The sequence below is a fragment of the Myotis davidii genome, unplaced genomic scaffold (genome assembly GCF_000327345.1).
Source record: "Myotis davidii unplaced genomic scaffold, ASM32734v1 scaffold955, whole genome shotgun sequence".
In the NCBI taxonomy this organism is placed as follows: Eukaryota; Metazoa; Chordata; class Mammalia; order Chiroptera; family Vespertilionidae; genus Myotis; species Myotis davidii.
In genome coordinates, this window is record NW_006287066.1 from 193,255 (window position 1) to 199,497 (window position 6,243).

Genomic DNA, 6,243 nt, shown 5'->3' on the forward strand with positions numbered 1-6,243 from the left:
CACTGTCAGTGGCAGGGGGCTTCTTCCTGCTTTCCCTTTTGCCTCCCTGCATTGTGCCTACATATGCAAATTAACTGCCAATCTGAGTTGGCAGTTAATTTGCATATAGCCCTGATTAGCCAAGGAAAAGGGTAGCATCATACGCCAATTACCATTTTTCTCTTTTATTAGTGTAGATAGTATACAACTAGCCTGGTGGCTAGCAAAATACCCATTCCTCATAGAATAAATTGGACAGAGAGAGACATCACTCCCTTGCTAGGACAGGCTCCCAATCTACTCCTTTCAGGCTTCTGGGTTGATGAACAGAAATGTGCATTTCTATTAACTGGGTCTCTTGTAATAGTCGAAAGGAGACTCTATTAGTATCCAAGGACAGTGAGGTTATTGCAGATGCATTCATCTGCAGGTCTCCAGATGAGACTTCTCCAAGCATAAGGATAAATAAAAGGAGAAGAAGGGTGGGGGGGTGGGGGAGATGGATGAGGGGAGGAAGCAGGAAGGGAAGGAGAAAAAAATAAAAAAAAATACTGGAAACTAAGAAATCATTTTGCAACAAAAAAGAGGAAAATACAACACTTAAGATATAGAAAGGGACATAATTTTGAAGAGTCTGGAAACAGAACTAAATTTTAATTAACTTTGCACTGAATTAAATTTTATAAAAAATTTTTAAAACAGGTTATTTGAAACAAGATAAAAGATCAGATATTGGGTAACAGACTGAGGTTTGTTTAAGAGTAAAGTAGACATAAGTAGGAAACTAAAAGAAATAAGGTAACAGCAGAAGTAAAAAATAAATTAATTATAACCAAATAGAAAAATGAGCATAAGATTTCAACAGACATTTCACAAAACGGTATCCAGATGACCAATAAGCATAAGAAAAATCACAATTTCATTAGTAATTAGAAAAAAATGAATTAAAACTATAATGATATATCACTACATGACTACCAAAATAACCAAAATAAAAGCAAAATACCAAGTGTTGTCAATAATGTGACTCACTCTCATACATTAATATGGAAAGTGTAAAATGGGCATAATCACTTTGGAAACCTCTATAGTAGTATCTACCAAAGCTGATAGCCTATGACCTGTCTCTCAGAGTGTATCTATAAATTAGAAGTAACAGCATCATCTGTTTGTTAGTCATGCAAAATCTCAACCATACCAAAAACCTGACTCACACTCAGCATTTTACTGAGAGCCAGGTAATTTACATGCACATTAAAGTAGGAGAAGTGCTGTACTATAACTCATCTATTCTACTTCAACCTTGTCCATTTCATTCTAGTTATAAGCCCAACAAAAATATATGCAAGTGCTCACTGAAAAATATGTACTAGAATGTTTATAGCAGCACTATTTCTGTTTTTAAATTTTTAATATTATATTAGTTTCAGGTGTACAATATAATATATATATTTTTATTTGAGGCCCGGTGCACAAAAATTTGTGCACTGGCAGGGGAGGGAGTGTGTGTGGGGGGGTGTCCCTCAGCCCCACTTGTGCCCTCTCACAGTCTGGGACCCCTCGAAAGATAACCACCAGCTGGCTTAGGCCCGCTCCCCGGGTGGCAGATGGCAGGCCTGATCCCTTGGTGCCTGCCCCGCCTCCCCGGGTCGCGCACATGGCAGGGCTGATCTGGGGGTTGGGGCGCTGCCCCGGGTCAGGGCGCACACTGGATGCCCAGATGGAGGCCGGGTGGGCTGGCCGGTAGCTGCTGTATCGCCCGGCTGCCCCGGGTCGGGTTGCACACGGACGCCTGCCACCCTGGGTTGCAGATAGCAGGCCCAGATGGCGGCGGGGCAGGCGGGATGGCGCTGTCCCGCCCTGCCTGCAGTATGCAAATTAGCCACCATCTTTGGCGGTTAATTTGCATAGCATGCTGGTTAGCCAATGGGAGGCATAGCGAAGGTATGGTCAATTACCATGTTTGTCTATTATTAGATAGGATAAAAGCTTAAGTGAACAACCAGTCGCTATGACATGCACTGACCACCAGGGGGCAGACGCTCAACGCAAGAGCTGCCTCCTGGTGGTCAGTGCGCTCCCACCTTGGGAGTGCCACTCAGCTGACTGATGGGTGCCAGACGCAGGGCTTATGGAGACCATACCAGAGCGGCAGCAGGCACAGAGGGGCTGGGATGAGCAGGAGTGGCAGGCAGCACTGAACTGCGGTTTTGGCCTGATCCCTGCAAGCCAGGCCGAGGGACCTCACCAATGCATGAATACATTCACTGAGCCTCTAGTATTTATATAAACTGATTGTCCCCAGTTAGTCTAGTACCCACCTGGCATAATATATAGTTAAATATTACAATACTAGAGGCCCTGTGCATGACTTTCGTGCACTGGGGAGGTCCCTCAGCCCGGCCTGCATCCTCTTGCAGTCCAGGACCCCTCAGGGGGTGTCCAACTGCCAGCTTAGGTGCTCTCCCCTAAGCTGGCAGTTGGACATCCCCCGAGGGATCCTAAGCGCTGCCATGGAGGCAGGAGAGGCTCCTGCTACCACGATTGCGCTCATCAGCCTTGAGCCCAGCTTCTGACTGAGCAGCGTGCCCGCTGTGGGAGTGTACTGACCACCAGGGGGCAGCTCCTGTGTTGAGCGTCTGCCCCCTGGTGGTCAGTGTGCATCATAAAAACAGGTCATTTCGCCATTTGGTTGATTTGCATAGTAAGGTTTTATTATATAGGATTATTGACTATAATCCCTATGCTATACTTTACATCCCATGACTGAGTAACTGGAAATTTGTGCATTTTAATCCCCTCCCATTTTTCATCCTTCCTCCTACACCCTCATCCAATCTGGCAACCAATAAGTCTGTTTTCCGTACCTATGAGCTTGTTTCTGTTTTGTTTATTTATTTTGTTTTTTAGATTCCAAATATAAGTGAAATCATATGGTATGTGTTTTTCTCTGACTTATTTTACTTAATATAATATCTTCTAAGTCAATCGATGTTGTCATAAATGACAAGATTTCATTTTTTATGGCTGAGTAATATTCCACTGTATATATGTACCACCTCTTCTTTATATATTCATCTATCAGTGGACACAGGTTGCTTCCATATCTTTGCTATTGTAAACACTGATAAAACACCTCCTCAGGCCTCTAACCCCGCAGGAGGAGGCTGCACACAATGGGGCCAGTGATTTTTTTAAAAAAACACTGATACAAGAACATGGGAGAGGGAGAGGGAGAGGGAGAGGGAGAAACATGGATATAAGAGAGAACATGAGAACATCAATTGGTTGCCTTCCATACATGCCCCAACAGGGGATCAAACCTGCAACTTTCTATTGTATGGGATGATGCTCCAACCACATAAGCCACCCAGTGAGGGCAGCAGACTGTCTTTTGATTTTGTTGATGGTTTCCTTTGTTGTACAATACTTTTTAATTGATGCAGTCCAATTTGTTTATTTTTTTTCTTTTGTATCCCTTGCCTGAAGAAACATATCCAAAATACTAATGTCAAAGAGTTTACTGCCTGTGTTTTCTTCTAGGCATTTTGTGCTTCAGGTCTTACATTTTCAGCTTTTAATCCATTTTGAGTTTATTCTTGTATATGGTGTAAGAAAGTGATCAAGTTTCATTCTTTTTCATGTATCTGTCCAGTTTTCCCAACACCATTTATTAAAGATATGGTCTCTTCATTATATATTCTTGCTTCCTTTGTCATAGATCAACTGACCATATAGGTGTGGGATTATTCTCAGTTCTCATGGGGATGAAATGCACAGCATGGTGATTATAGGTAACTAGGGGCCCAGAGCGCCATTCGAAATTTCACAGCGCTGCCCACCCATTGAATTTTCATTTTCCCACTGAATTTTAGAGAGCATGGAAGAGAGAGGGAAAGACAAGGAGAAACATCAATGTGAGAGGGACACATGGATTGGTTGCCTCCTGCATGAGCCCTGACCTGGGTCCACAGAGCAGCAGCCCCTGCAGCCGCTGCCGGTCCGGCCCTGCTTCGCTCCCTGCACCCCGCAGCCTGCTGGTCCCGCGGTGCCTCACTCCCTGGACGAGGGGTCCTCAAACTTTTAAAACCGGGGGTTCAGTTCACTGTCCCTCAGACCGTTGGAGGGCCGGACTATAGTTTTTAAAAAAATGAACAAATTCCTATGCACTGAACATATCTTATTTTGAAGTAAAAAACAAAACGGGAACAAATCAATATTTGTATTTGCATGTGGCCCGCGGGCCGTAGTTTGAGGACCCCTGCCCTGGACCCTGGACTCCACAGCCTGCTGGTCTGGCCCTGCCTCGATCCCTGGCCCCTGCAGCCTGCTGGTCAGGCCCTGCCTCGCAGCAGCTGAGGCAGCTATGGGTCCAGCCCTGCCTCCCTCTTCCACCCTTGAAGTAGCCTCGGCAGCTGCTGATCAGACCCTCCCCCAGTGCGCAGGCGCACGGAGGCCCCTGCTGCCCCGCCCCTGATACTGCACGTGGGAAACCTTCTCCTGTCCAGTAGACACGTTATGGCATCCTAGTTAATTAGCATATTTGTCTATTTTATATATATAGATAATACTATACTGCATATTTGAAAGTTGCCAACAGAGTAGATCTTAAAAGTTCTTATCACAAGAAAAATATTTGTAGTTATATAAGGTGATGGATGTTAACTAGAACTATTGTGGTAACTATGCCACAATATTTACAAATATCAAATCATTATTTGTACAACTGAAATTAATATAATCTTATATATCAATTATACCTCAAAAGAGTTCTATCTCTTACCCTGGCCAATAAACATCTGAAAGATGTGTTTCATTAGTCATCCAGGAAACAAGATTTAAACCACATAATACAGCATTACACAATACTAGAATAGCTAAAATTATAAAAACGGACAATACGAAGTATTAGCGAGAATATAAAGCAACATGGACTGTGAAACACTGGTGGAAAAGCAAAATCATACAACCACTTTGAAAAATAATGGAGTAGTTTCTTATAAAGTTAAATATACACTTACCATGTGACCCGGCAATTCTATGCCTAGGTAGATAGTCAAGAGAAATTAAAACATATGTCCACACAAAGACTTGTATACAAATGCTAATAGCAGCTTTCTTCACAATTGTCCCAAATTGGAAATAACCCAAATATCCATCACCAGTGAATGGATAAACATATGTGGAACATCCATAAATGAAATTCTAATCACCAAAGAGAACATGATACACAAAACAACGTGGACAAGTCTCAAAAACATTATGCTGTGTAAAAAAAGCCTAACACAAAAGAGTACATACCATACAATTCCATTTATTTCAATTATTAGCAGAGGCAAAACTAATCTGTAATGACAAAAAGCATAGCAGAAAGACAAAAAGTGGTTGCCTAGGAATGGAGGTGGTGGACATGAGGAAACTTTTGGGGGTAAAAGAAATGTTCTACATCATAATTGTGAAGCTGGTTAATACATTATCAAACTTGGTGAACTCAATACATTTTCCTATCTAATAATAGACAAACATGGTTGTCTAATAATTGACCATACCTTCGCTATGCCTCCCATTGGCTAATCAGCGTGATATGCAAATTAACCACCAACAAAGATGGCAGCTAATTTGCATACTGCAGGCAGGTCCCGCTATGCTGCCCTGCCTGGGGCTGGCGGCAGCGGGATCCCCAGCCGCTGGCCACCCCAGTGTGGGATCCGGGCCTGCCGTGTGCAGGGCTGGGCGGGGTGGGCGGCACCCTGACCCGGTCCGGGGCAGCGACACAGCCGGCCCCAGAAGACCAGCCAGACACAGCAATCTGGCCCTGCGTCGGGAAGCGGGAGGCAGCTCTTCACCTCCGAGGCTTAAGCCCTAGGTGGGAGGCGCCATTTTCTGTATGGAAAGGCAGGGGGTGTGGCTAAGCACAAGGTGGCACCATGTTTGTGTATGGAGAAGGGGCGTGGCTCAGCACGGGGTGGCACTAAGTCTGGAGAGGCCCGTGCTGAGGCTGGGTGTTCGCCTCAGGATGTGAGCAGCGGTAGAGGAGAGCAAGATAGAGGAGGTGCAGCTTCAGGCAAGTAAAAGGGCAGGTCGCCCAGCTGCCAGGCCGCTCTAAGCTTCCCTGCCCAGGTTTTCAAGGCTCAGGTTTTCAAATGTAAATATTACTTCAGATGTTGTAGTTGTGAAAGGGCGAGGGCTACGCCCTCCATCTTACCCCAGATCCTCCATTTTTGGCCAGCAGCCTTAGCCATGTGCTCGGCAAGGAGCTTCTTC